This window comes from Pseudophryne corroboree, chromosome 4, assembly GCF_028390025.1.
Source record: "Pseudophryne corroboree isolate aPseCor3 chromosome 4, aPseCor3.hap2, whole genome shotgun sequence".
NCBI lineage: Eukaryota > Metazoa > Chordata > Amphibia > Anura > Myobatrachidae > Pseudophryne > Pseudophryne corroboree.
Window position 1 is genome coordinate 643,942,102 of NC_086447.1, and position 13,094 is coordinate 643,955,195.

Genomic DNA, 13,094 nt, shown 5'->3' on the forward strand with positions numbered 1-13,094 from the left:
GTCGCTCACAACATAACTGATCCTAAAGATGACATATAAATACAATTTAATGAATGTAATATTTTTTTCTACATTTACTAATAAGAAACTTTTGGCCTAGAGGTGCCGTGACAAAAATTCTGATACTCTAGGGCGCTGTGATTCAAAAAAGTTTGAGAATATTATATTTTCCATGGATTACACATGCAATGAAGTCATGAAAACATTGGACCTACAATACTTGTTGCTCTCATAAGAATACTAATGAGTCACCATTGCAGAGTTTTTATTGTGTAAAGTAATGGCATTGTTTGTTTTTTCTTTAGATAACTGTGTAATAAAAGCCATTTGGTGGTATTGTTAAAAGATAGTAAATGTATTGACATGACAAGTACTGCAGGAATGATATACTGCATTGCTGTGGTTTTTTTAATTGCTGTCTTTTTCTTAAAGCAGGTTAGGTATTACAGAACACAGTACATATTTAACAGTTCTCTGGATATAACTGTAATAACTTCTAGCATTATAGAGAGGATGGTATTCAGTGCCGTTTCTTGCGGCGGGCGAGCCGTGCAACCGCACGGGGCGCCCGCCGCGGCACTTCTTGAGAACTTTCAATCCCCCCTCCCGAGTGCCCAGCTCGGGGGGCGGGGTTTCGCGGAATGACGCGATTGCGTCGTGACGTCACGATGCAATCGCGTCATTCCACGAAACCCCGCCCCCCGAGCTGGGCACTCGGGAGGAGGGAGGAGGGAGAAGGGTGAGCCAAGCCGCGGCGCCGTGCAGACGAGGGAGAGGCGGCTGAAGAGCGGGAAGAACCGCTTCAAATGTAAGTCAGCCCCTCTCCCTCTCTCTCTCTCCCTCCCTCCCTCCCCCCTCCCTCACCACCACCACCACCACCTGCCGTACTGTGTAAAATGGGGACACCTGTCTGCCGGAATGTGTAAAATGGGGACTCTTGCCTGCCGGAATGTGTAAAATGGGGATGCAGTCTGCCGTAATGTGTAAAATGGGGGCACATGCCTGCCGCAATGTGTAAAATGGGGGCACGTGCCTGCCACAATGTGTAAAATGGGGACACTTTCCTGCCGCAATGTGTAAAATGGGGACACTTTCCTGCCGCAATGTGTAAAATGGGGGCACGTGCCTGCCGGAATGTGTAAAATGGGGATGCAGTCTGCCGTAATGTGTAAAATGGGGGCACATGCCTGCCGCAATGTGTAAAATGAGGGCACATGCCTGCCGCAATGTGTAAAATGGGGACACTTTCCTGCCGCAATGTGTAAAATGGGGGCACGTGCCTGCCGCAATGTGTAAAATGGGGGCACGTGCCTGCCACAATGTGTAAAATGGGGACACTTGCCTGTTGTACTGTGTAAAATGGAGGCACGTGCCTGCCGCAATGTGTAAAATGGGGACACTTTCCTGCCGCAATGTGTAAAATGGGGGCACGTGCCTGCCGCAATGTGTAAAGTGGAGACACTTTCCTGCCGCAATGTGTAAAATGGGGACACTTGCCCACCGTGCTGTGTAAAATGGGGACACTTGCCTGCCGTGCTGTGTAAAATGGGGACACTTGCCTACCGTGCTGTGTAAAATGGGGACACTTGCCTGCAGTGCTGTGTAAAATGGGGTCGCGTGCCTGCTGTAATGTGTAAAATGGGGACTTTTTTTTTTTTTTTATCCTGTGGTGGCCGTGATGATGAGATCAGATTAGACCACGGCCGTTTTAACAAAGCCACGCCCATTTTAACGAGGTCACGCCCCCTTGCCGGGATCACACTTTTACTCTTTATATCTGTGGGGGGGCGCATTTTTTTTTTATGGGAATGGGAATCTCGCACTGGGAGCCAAATTGGCTAGAAACGGCCCTGATGGTATTATAAAGTGCATAATAAAGAATTTAACAGATTTCTGTTAATACATCTATTAGATTCAGAAGATCAAATATTTTTTGGTAAGTTTGGTAGCTGCATAAACAGAGTTTGGGTGCACAGTGAATGCAAAAGAATGCCCAGTGGACTTAGCTAGTAGAGTGCCCAGTGGGCTTAGTAAGTAGAGAACATCACTTCCAACAAGAAGTGTGCATTAGGCAAAACAGGCATATTTCTGCAAAAACTATGTACTGCACTTTTAGATTTTCTCTTTGTTATAAATTAATCACAATGTGAATGCTAAACAAAAAACTACTCACATTATAACAAGCTAATGCATATAAAAGATTAATGTTACTGCACAGAATTTTTGTGAATAAATTAACATGTATCATTTCAAGTCAACACACACTTTAGATAAGAAGAAACCACTATGTGATAAAACAGGCTGGAAGAACCATGACGAGGATTATGTCATCCTCCTCATCATTAACTTTTATTTATAGGGCACAAAACATACTGTAGTGCTGGACAATGATCTTACAGCATTTACATACATGTATATAATAAATAACGAGATTTATGGTAAGAACTTACCGTTGTTAAATCTCTTCTTGCGAGGTACACTGGGGTGTAGAGTAGGATAAAGTAGGATATCCACAAGGATAAACATCGGGTGTAGAGTAGGATCTTGATCCGAGGCACCAACAGGCTCAAAGCTTTGACTGTTCCCAAGATGCACAGTGCCGCCTCCTCTAAAACCCCGCCTCCTTGCACAGGAGCTCAGTTTCGTTAACCAGCCCAATGCAGTAGCAGGTACTAGAGATGACAATCGCTCGTAGCCAATTACACCACACACTCACCACAGGAGAGGGTGTCAGCGGCTATGCCACACCAACCCAAAGAAGCTAAGTGCATCAGGGTGGGCGCCTTGTGGAGCCCAGTGTGGCTCGCAGAAAGAGATTTAACAACGGTAAGTTCTTACCATAAATCTCATTTTCTGCAGCGGGGTACACTGGGCTCCACAAGGATAAACATCGGGGATGTCCTAAAACAGTTCCTTATGGAACCCGGCGTCCAAAGGAAGCATCCTGGGAGGCGGAAGTATCAAAGGCATAGAACCTTATAAACATGTTCCCCGAGGACCACGTAGCCGTCTTGCACAATTGTTCAAGGGTCGCACCACGGTGGGCCGTCCAAGAAGGTCCAACCGATCGAGTAGAATGGGCTTTGATGGTAGCAGGAGCTGGACGACCAGCCTGTATGTGCATGTGCAATCACTATTTTAATCCACCTGGCCAGAGTCTGCTTGGAAGCAGGCCAGCCACGTTTGTGAAAACCAAACAGTACAAATAGAGAATCAGATTTCCTAATGGAGGATGTTCTATTCACATAGATACGAAGAGCCCGTACCACATCCAAAGACCGCTCTTTGGAAAACAACTCAGGAGAATTAAAGGCCGGAACCACAATCTCCTGGTTAAGTTGTAAGGAAGACACGACCGTGGGTAAATAACCCGGTCGCATTCTAAGAACCGACCCGTCACGATGAAAAATCAAATAGGGGGACTTACAGGATAAGGCACCCAAGTCCGAGACCCTTCTAGCTGAAGCAATAGCCAGCAAAAATAGCACCTTAAGGGAAAGCCACTTAAGGTCAGCAGAGGCAAGAGGTTCAAATGGAGACTCTTGTAAGGCCTCCAGTACCACCGACAGATCCCAAGGGGCCACAGGAGGTACATAAGGAACTGAATTCGCAACACGCCCTGAGTGAAGGTATGAACATCAGGAAGGGCAGCAATCTTTCTCTGAAGCCAAACCGACAAGGCAGAAATGTGAATCTTGAGGGAGGCCAGATGCAGGCCTAAATCCAGGCTCTGTTGTAGGAAGGCCAACAGTTTGGCCGTGCTAAACTTGAAAACATCATGATTGTGAGACGCACACCAAGTAAAGTAAGCATTCCAGACCCTATAGTAAATCCGAGCAGAAGCCAGCTTACGGGCCTTCAACATAGTTTGAACGACCGCCTCAGAAAAACCCTTGGATCTCAGGATGGAAGCTTAAACAGCCATGCCGTCAAAGCCAGACGGGCCAAGTCCTGGTAAACACAAGGGCCCTGAACGAGGAGGTCTGGTCATTGTAGAAGTAGAAGGGGACGATCTAGCGAGAGGCCCTGTAGATCAGAGAACCAGTGACTTCTGGGCCACGCTGGAGCGATCAGAAGTAGGTTTCCTCCTTCTTGCTTGAACTTCCATATTACTCTGGGCAGGAGTGACACCAGAGGGAACACATACGGCAGCCGAAAGTTCCATGGGATTGACAGAGCATCCACGAACGCTGTGTGAGGATCCCTTGTCCTTGCTCCGAAGACTGGAACCTTGTGATTGTGTCGAGACGCCATCAGGTCCACATCTGGAAGGCCCCACTTGTCCACGAGAATTTGAAACACCTCTGGATGGAGGTTCCATTCTCCGGCGTGTACGTCCTGACGACTGAGAAAGTCCGCTTCCCAGTTTAGGACCCCCGGAATGAACACTGCGGATATGGCTGGCAAATGGCGTTCTGCCCACTGAAGAATCCGTGATACTACCCTCATTGCCATGCGGCTTTGAGTGATGATGATGAACCTTGATGATTGATGTACGCTACCGTGGTGGCGATGTCCGATTGTACTTGAACAGGTCTGTTCTGTATTAGATGCTGGGCGATTGTCAACGCATTGAACACTGTTCGCAGTTCCAGAATATTTATTGGGAGTAGAGACTCCTCCTTGGTCCACCGACCTGAAGAGAGTGTTGTTTCAACATCATGCCCCAACCTCTCAGACTGGCATCTGTCGTCAGCAGGACCCAGTTGGATATCCAGAAGGGACGGCCCCTGCTCAATCGTTGGTCCTGAAGCCACCAGCTCAGTGACAGGCAGACCTCCGGAGACAAGGAGATCATGTGAGATCTGATCCGGTGAGGCAGGCCGTCCCACTTGGTCAGAATTAACTTCTGCAGAGGACGAGAATGGAATTGGGCATTCATGAACTGGACCGTCAGATCTAGATGACACAGGAGAAGTTCTGGGGAATTTGCCAGGATCAACAAATCATCCAGGTACGGTAGGATCCTGACCCCTTGACGGTGGAGTGTAGCCATCATGACCGCCATTACATTGGTGAAAACTTGGGGAGCCGTTGTCAAACCAAAGGGTAACGCCCGAAATTGGTAATGAAGGTTGCCCACCGCAAACCTCAGGTACTGCTGATGAGACACTGCAATAGGAATATGCAGGTAGGCATACTGTATGTTCAGGGATTCCATATAGTCCCCAGGCTCCAAGGCCAGAACAATAGAGCGCAGAGTTTCCATACAAAACTTGGAGACCCGCACATACTTGTTCAAGGACTTCAGATTGAGAATGGGCCGCGAGGACCTGTTCGATTTTGGGACTAGAAACAGCGGTGAATAGTACCCCTTGCCTCTTTGAGCCAGAGGCACCTGTACTACCACTCCTGTGGACAGGAGGGAATGTGCCACCGAATGCAGAGTGTTTGCCATTGTCGGGTCCAGAGAAACGTCTGTCAGGCAAAATCGATGAGGGGGACGATTCTTGAAGGATACGGCGTAACCTCAAGTGACGACTTCCCTTACCCATGCATTGGAAGTGGTCTTCAACCATTCCTGGGAAAAACCTAGAAGTCGGCCCCCACCCTGGGATCCCCCAGAGGGAGACCCGCCCCGTCATGCGGAAGGCTTGTCAGTTTTGGAAGCAGGCTGACGGGCATCCCAGGCTCACTTCGGTCTGGGCTTGGCGGGTCTGGAAGCACGAGCTTGCTTTGGGTACGACTGACCTTTTGCTTTACCTGGAGGATGAAAGGGCAGAGGAAAAGTACTTTTAGCCTTCTGCGTGGAAGGAGCCATACTGGGTAGGCAAGCTGCAGTACTGGGTAGGCAAGTTTAGCAGTAGCCAGATCAGCCACAATCTTACTGAGGTCTTCTCCAAAGAGAATGTCTCCCGTGAAAGGAAGCACCTCCAAGGTTTTCTTGGAATCCATATCCACCGACCAGGATCTCAACCAAAGGATACGTCTGGCCAAGAAGGACGTAGTAGCACCCTTAGCCGCCAGCACTCCGGCATCGGACGCCGCCTCCTTAAGGTACAGAGAAGCCGTGGTAATATACGAGAGACCTTGTCGAGCATGCTCAGATGCATTAGAAGGCAGCTCCGCCTCTGGCTCCTGAGCCCACGCCTCAAGAGCTTCAGCAGCCCAAGTTGCTGCAATGGTTGGCCTATGCACAGCCCCCGTTAGGGTATAAATAGCTTTCAAACAACCCTCCACACGTCTATCCGTCGGTTCCTTCAGAGAGGTGACGGTAGTTACTGGCAGAGCAGAGGAAACTACCATGCGTGCCACAGGAGAATCTATGGGCGGAGGAGTTTCCCAATTTTTACATAGCTCCGCAGAGAGAGGATAGCGAGCCAACAGTCTCTTATTCGGTGTGAATTTCGTCCCCGGATTTTCCCAAGGACTCCTGATGTATGTCAGCCAGGTGTTGAGAATGAGGTAAAACTTGTTTAATCGCCTTCTTACGTTTAAATCTGTCTGGCTTTTTAGAGACAGCCGCAGGCTCAGGTTCATCAGAGACCTGAAGAATGAGCCTGATAGCCTCAATCAAATAAGGGACATCCACCATTGACTTTCCTTCCCCATCAGAAGTATCTGAGTTAGTGTCTGTGGGGTCAGTATATGCACCATCCTATTCAGAGGATGTGTCCAGGATAGCGGTGGATTGTGAGGAGGTAATGGCCCGTTTAGAAGACGTCTTAGTCTTAGGTGGGCGAGAGTGAGATTTAGATTTAGTCAGTGACCGGTTCAATTGCTGTAACTGAGTGGAGATATGATCTACCCATGGCGGATTAATTGCAGGGACCATAAACTGCTGCATTGGCACAGGTGGTCCCACAGGGGGCGCCAGTTTAGTTACAAGCATGTTTATCAGCGTGGAATAGGTAGCCCAAGGTGGGTCATTTGTTGCCCCCGGTGCTACGGACCCACTGGGGGGTAAGGAACCGCCTGAACCTGAACTCTTTGTTGCCTAATTATCTTCCAAAATGTCTGCGGCATCACCACCACGCAATGTGGGAGAAGCCCCAGCTCCGTTGCCTCGTGAAGCTGACATAACAGTAAGCACAATGGGGGGTCATTCCGAGTTGTTCGCTCGTTATATTTTTCTCGCAATGGAGCGATTAGTCGCTAATGCGCATGTGCAATGTCCGCAGTGCGACTGCGCCAAGTAAATTTGCTATGCAGTTAGGTATTTTACTCACGGCATTACGAGGTTTTTTCTTCGTTCTGGTGATCGTAATGTGATTGACAGGAAGTGGGTGTTTCTGGGCGGAAACTGGCCGTTTTATGGGTGTGTGCGAAAAAAAGCTACCGTTTCTGGGAAAAACGCGGGAGTGGCTGGAGAAACGGAGGAGTGTCTGGCCGAACGCTGGGAGTGTTTGTGACGTCAAACCAGAAACGAAACTGACTGAACTGATCGCAGTTGCCGACTAAGTCTCGAGCTACTCAGAAACTGCTAAGAACTGTCTATTCGCAATTTTGCTATTCTTTCGTTCGCAATTTTGGTAAGCTAAGATTCACTCCCAGTAGGCGGCGGCTTAGCGTGTGCAAAGCTGCTAAAAGCAGCTTGCGAGCGAACAACTCGTAATGAGGGCCAATATTGGGTAACCCGGTACAATTCTTAGCAGCAATATAGCTAGCAAGAACTCCCAGTGTAGTGTGACTTTCCTGTCAGCACAAATCGTGAATTCAAGAGATATATGGTGACTATAAATCACAAAGAAAAATACACAGCAAGTATATCTTGTGAAATACCTATATCATTTAGCAAACCTGACACATTTAGCCCCCTCAGGTTACAGAATATAGGAGTAGCACGCTGAGTGAAATACCCGATTTGGCAGCCACGCAGCAGCTATATGCACACACACATATATATAGTCACAAGCATACCATGCAGAAATTATACACCATAAAACTGCACTGGACTAGCAATACAAAGTAATACTCAGTACAGCTATATACGTTAACAATAGAACAAAGCACAGTAGATCCTGGATGTATATCACAGGGTGTTTGTACCACACAGCCCTGAATGTATGCACTCTTTCTTAACTAACACTGTCCCAGTGACAGGTAGAATACTTAAGTGTCCTGTAAAATGCACAGCGCTGGCGAGCAGGTGGCTTTACAAAGGAGGATTTGCCCCAGCGGTCCCAGGAACAGCTCAGCTCCGGTGTGATGGCGGCTGACAGGGAGTGAGGGAGAGATATGCAGCTCCAGGGCGGGAACATTCACTGAAATGGCGCCCTGGGGCTGGGGGAGGAGCTACAGGTTAGGCCTTATCCCCCTGCTGGCTTCCCCACCGGGCACTGCGGGCTTTGTAAAAATGGGGTTTTTATGAGAGAAGATCCCCCACCTGTGCCCAGTGTCCCAGTGACTAGTGGAGCGGCTGCCCAGTTACAGTGTCCATGGGCGCGCCGGATCGCGGTTAACAGCGGGCCAAAGAGACCCCTTACCTCCCCTTGTACCTGCGGCCATGCGATCCTGGAGGGCAGCGGCGGGTGTGTGTGACTGACAGGAAAGACACCGGGGCCTCCGCTGTAGTTACTCGGCAACCAGGACGCGGGAGTATACGGAGCTGAAGCAAAGTATATCTTATGACGTACAGAAAAGCTGCAGCCCTTGAAGTCTTCAAAAGATTTTCTTCTTTCTTCAATTTAAGCTATAATATGGGTGGTAGGAGCAGCCCCCCTGTTGATGGCCTGCTTACTGCATGGCATCAATTTACAAACTGAGCTCCTGTGCACGGAGGCGGGGATATAGAGGAGGCGGCGCTGTGCATCTTGGGAACAGTCAAAGCTTTGAGCCTGTTGGTGCCTCGGATCAAGATCCTACTCTACACCCGATGTTTATCCTTGTGGAGCCCAGTGTACCCTGCAGCAGAAATAATAACAAATTCATGAATAAAACTAGAATAATAATACTTTGATAGCCATGCCCATAAGTTAACAGTTATAGCAAGCATGCGCACACATCATACTTGCCTACCCTCCCGGAATGGCCGGGAGGCTCCCGAAAAACGGGTGACCCTCCCGGCCCCCCGGAAGAGCAGGCAAGTCTCCCGATATCCGCGGGTCACCCCATGCCCGCCGCCCACTTAACGAGCAAAGTGGGCGGTCCGGGCAGGCGATGACGCGATTCTTGTTGAATCACGTCATCGTAACCACGCCCCCTGCTGTATAATGCCGGTAATCGCGGCATTACACACCGGGGGGCGTGGCTTAAATGACGTGGTCCCCCCCCGCTGAGCCGAGCTGCTCTCTCCCGGAGAGAGCAGCCCAGAAGTCGGCAACTATTGCACACATATGACTTCAAAATGTCTGAGGGAACAAACAGCAAATTATTCTGTCTAAGATACATAAGGGTCAAATGAGGTGGACAGACATAAGACATTTTAGAGGTAGGGGTTAATTACAGACAGTAGTTGCAAATAGAACGGATGTGGTAGATAGAGAAAGTAGACATTCGTGGGACTAAGGGGGGAGTAGTGTCCGCCCTGCGGGGTCTGAGCCACTATCTACGCTGACAGGACACTGAGATCCTGAGGGGATAGATTGTTCCCTGCCACAGGGGATCGCTTACCCAGGCAGCATGCCGCCATCCCCTTACAGAGCTGAAGATTTGTGGCGAGTGAGTCACCGACCCCCCTAGCAAGCGGGGTCCGGTGTGAAGATGGCGGCATAAGGATAGGAGCGCAGTATAAACTGCGCTCCGGAGGCTCAGCAGTACATAGTGCGGCGCTGTGAGGGGCGCCCTGAGCCAGTGCCTACACCGTACACTGGTCCCACAGCCTGTCGAGGTCCCAGATCTTAGCAAGCACAAATCCTCAGGCCAGTATAATCCTCTGAAGAGCGGGAAGACAGCGCCATTTTGGGGGCGGAGCTTCTCCTCAGAGCGGACCCAGCAGCGGTCAGCGCCATTTTCCTGCCTACACAACGCTGTCAGTGAAAAGCAAGTCCCTCCACAGCAACTCCAGCTATCTATCACGGTACCAGGGGGTTGTAGAAGGGGGGGGAGGCTGCAAAATGACTGTGTAACCTATTAAGGTGCACAGTCAGTGCTGATAGGGGGTCTCCCTTTATATTAAAAGTGCTGTGTGTGGTTTTGCTCCAATCTCTGTGTATCTCTTGCCATTCTTGGGGGTGAAACTCTGTCTGCCCTCCCCTGTGTGTGTGTGGAGAGTCTGTGGTCTCCATTAAGCAATGTCGAAGGGACTCTGTGTCATATGCTGCAGATGATATGTCCTCTCCGGATGATCCCATTCCATGTAATCAGGATTGCACTGGTTTAGCACAGATTCCAGCAAAGGAGCCTGAGTGGTTATCCTCTATCAAATCTATGATTTCTCAGATTTCAAATAGGGTTGCACAAAATGAATCTGCAACTCAGGCTTTACAGAACTCTATGGCAGTCTTGCCCAGTTCTGGTACATCAGGGCTCCCCGCTGTATATTCACATAAACGTGCTCTTGTTCAGATCATGCAGGATGATACCGATACCGATTCTGATACTGCAGACTGTGACGGGAATGTGTTGCGGGGGGCTGTATCTCTTGCAAAACGGGTGCAGTTGATGATAGAGGCTATGAGGGATGTGTTGAATATTGCTGATACAACACCCGAGCAGGTTGAGGTAGCTTACTTCACTGAAAATAAGAAAGCCTCGCTAACCTTCCCTGTATCAAAGGAATTAAATGCTATATTTGAAAAGGCTTGGGAAACCCCGGATAAAAAATTCCAAAAACCTAAAAAGGGTTCTGGTAGCGTTTCCTTTCCCGGTAGAGGATTGGAAAAAATGGGAAAACCCGCCCATTGTTGACGCGTCAGTATCCAGACTCTCAAAAAAGGTGATTTTACCTGTTCCAAGATCTACCGCCTTGAAAGAGTCGGCTGATCGTAAAATTGATAATACGCTCAAATCCATGTACAGTACATGGCTTCTGGGGCAATCCTACGTCCGACTATTGTCAGTGCTTGGATTGCCAAAGCTATAGCAAAGTGGTCAGGCACGTTACTTGCGGACTTGGATACTATGGAGAAATGTGATGTTGAATTGTTTTTATGTAACATTCAGGTATCAGCAGGATTTCTGGTAGAATCCATGAAGGACCTGGGTTCCATGGCTGCGGGGATTTCCTCCATGTCAGTATCAGCTCGTCGAGGACAGTGGTTGCGCCAGTGGTCTGCCGACACGGAAACCAGGAGAAGTGTGGAGACCCTACCCTACACAAGTCAGGCTCTCTTTGGGGAAGCGTTAGATGCGTGGATCTCCACGGCTACGGCTGGTAAGTCACCCTTTCTTGCTTCAGCTACACTGCTCTGAAGAAACCCTTTTCTTCAGTTATATCACAGCCCTTTCGGTCTAACAAGCCCAGAAAGGCCAAGCCGTCCAACACCTTCTTTCGGGGAGGTCGGCCCAAGTTCAAGAAACCTGCGGCTTCAGGTTCCCAGGAACAGAAACCTGCTTCAGGTACACCAAAGTACTCCACATGACGGTGTACTGCGCGCCCCGGAGGTGGGGCCAGTGGGAGCGAGACTCAGACACTTCAGTCATGTCTGGATGTCCTCCGGCCTGGACCCCTGGGTGCAAGATATTGTGTCCCAGGGGTACAGGCTGGAATTTCAAAATCTCCCTCTCACCGATTTTTCGGATCAGGCTTGCCAGCTCTGCAAGAAGCCATCCAGAAGTTGGTGGAGGCACAGGTTATTGTACCAGTACCTCCTCATATGCAAAACAAAGGTTACTATTCGAACCTTTTTGTGGTACCGAAATCGGATGGTTCGGTCAGGCCCATTCTGAACTTAAAATCACTAAACCCCTTTCTGAGGGAGTTCAAGTTCAAAATGGAGTCTCTAAGGGCAGTGATATCAGGTCTGGAGGAGGGGGAATTCCTAATATCCCTGCATATCTGTTATGATTCTGATACTCAGGTCAGGGGTGATCTTATACGGTAGGACCTGAATACCAGAACGTAATGCTGGGAAAGGGGAATGGAAAGGGAATAGCCCCTGGCACCCTATCTCCGTTGTCTCGCCCGTGCTGTCAGTACACTCTTGCGAGACTATGGTTGCTTGGGCCCATGGCAGCCGCGTTTGAAGGGCGGATTACGTCTGCCCAACTCCGATGCCCCCTCAGGTCTTAATGAGAGACAAAGAGTGAACCGAGATAGGGTGATAACAAGGGGCCTCTAACTGAACAACAAAGCCAGGGGCTACTAACAAAGCTGAAACTAAAGTATGCGCGGATTTCCGCCAGGGAAAAGAACAACAAAGGAAATGCTGTCCACACGCCGACACAATACTTTTGTGTATCGGCGGTGACAGCATAAGCAGAACCCTCTGCAAAATACCAGTGACAGATATAACCAAGGAATACAGCGGCCTAGGCCGACGGATGTGGCAGAGCCGCTACTCACGGAACTGGTACAAATACTGGCAAACGGACAGGAACCCCCAACGCTGCCGACACAGACTCTCAGAACTGGAGGACAGGCAGAATCCCAAACGACAGACCGGTGGACACCAAGAAGCCAGAAACTCGACCAGGCATAGGCAAAGCCACAGGACTTCTGGACAGGAACGCTTCACGGCAGGACACGGGATCAGACACAGGAATCGACACAGGGACTGACACAGGAAGCAGCTAGACAGACACTGCTAGACAGGAGCTCAGGAACTGGCAGGAACAAGCTCAGAACTCAAGCAGACTGGAAACTTAGAAATATCACCAGCGTCTGTGAATTGCACTCAGCCAGCATATAACAGAGAGGCCTAATTAATTATGTCATGCAGCTGCCCTGTTGCATGACTCCAAACTGACAAGATGCAATTAGCAGCCAGGTGAGGCTGAACACATGGGAACAGACTGCAATTACACAGACTGACCACTGACAGCAAACAATAATCCTCTAAACCAGAGCAAAGGGAAATCCTGGCCTGCAAGAGAACTATAAACATAAAATAGGAATGAACCACTACCTGTGGTTCATAACAATATCAAGGATGCATACCTCCACATTCCAATTTGGCTGCCACATCAACCTTATCTTCGATTCGCATTGTTGGACTGTCACTTTCAGTTCCAGGCCCTCCCATTCGGGCTCTCCACAGCACCGACGGTATTCA

At 49.3% G+C, this 13,094-nt stretch overlaps 1 protein-coding gene across 1 annotated transcript in view; it reads right to left on the reverse strand.

Moving 5' to 3' along the window:
- The window catches only part of PCNX2 (pecanex 2), an 809,726-nt gene that overhangs the window by 398,014 nt on the left and 398,618 nt on the right, over positions 1 to 13,094 (reverse strand). The window lies entirely within an intron of this gene.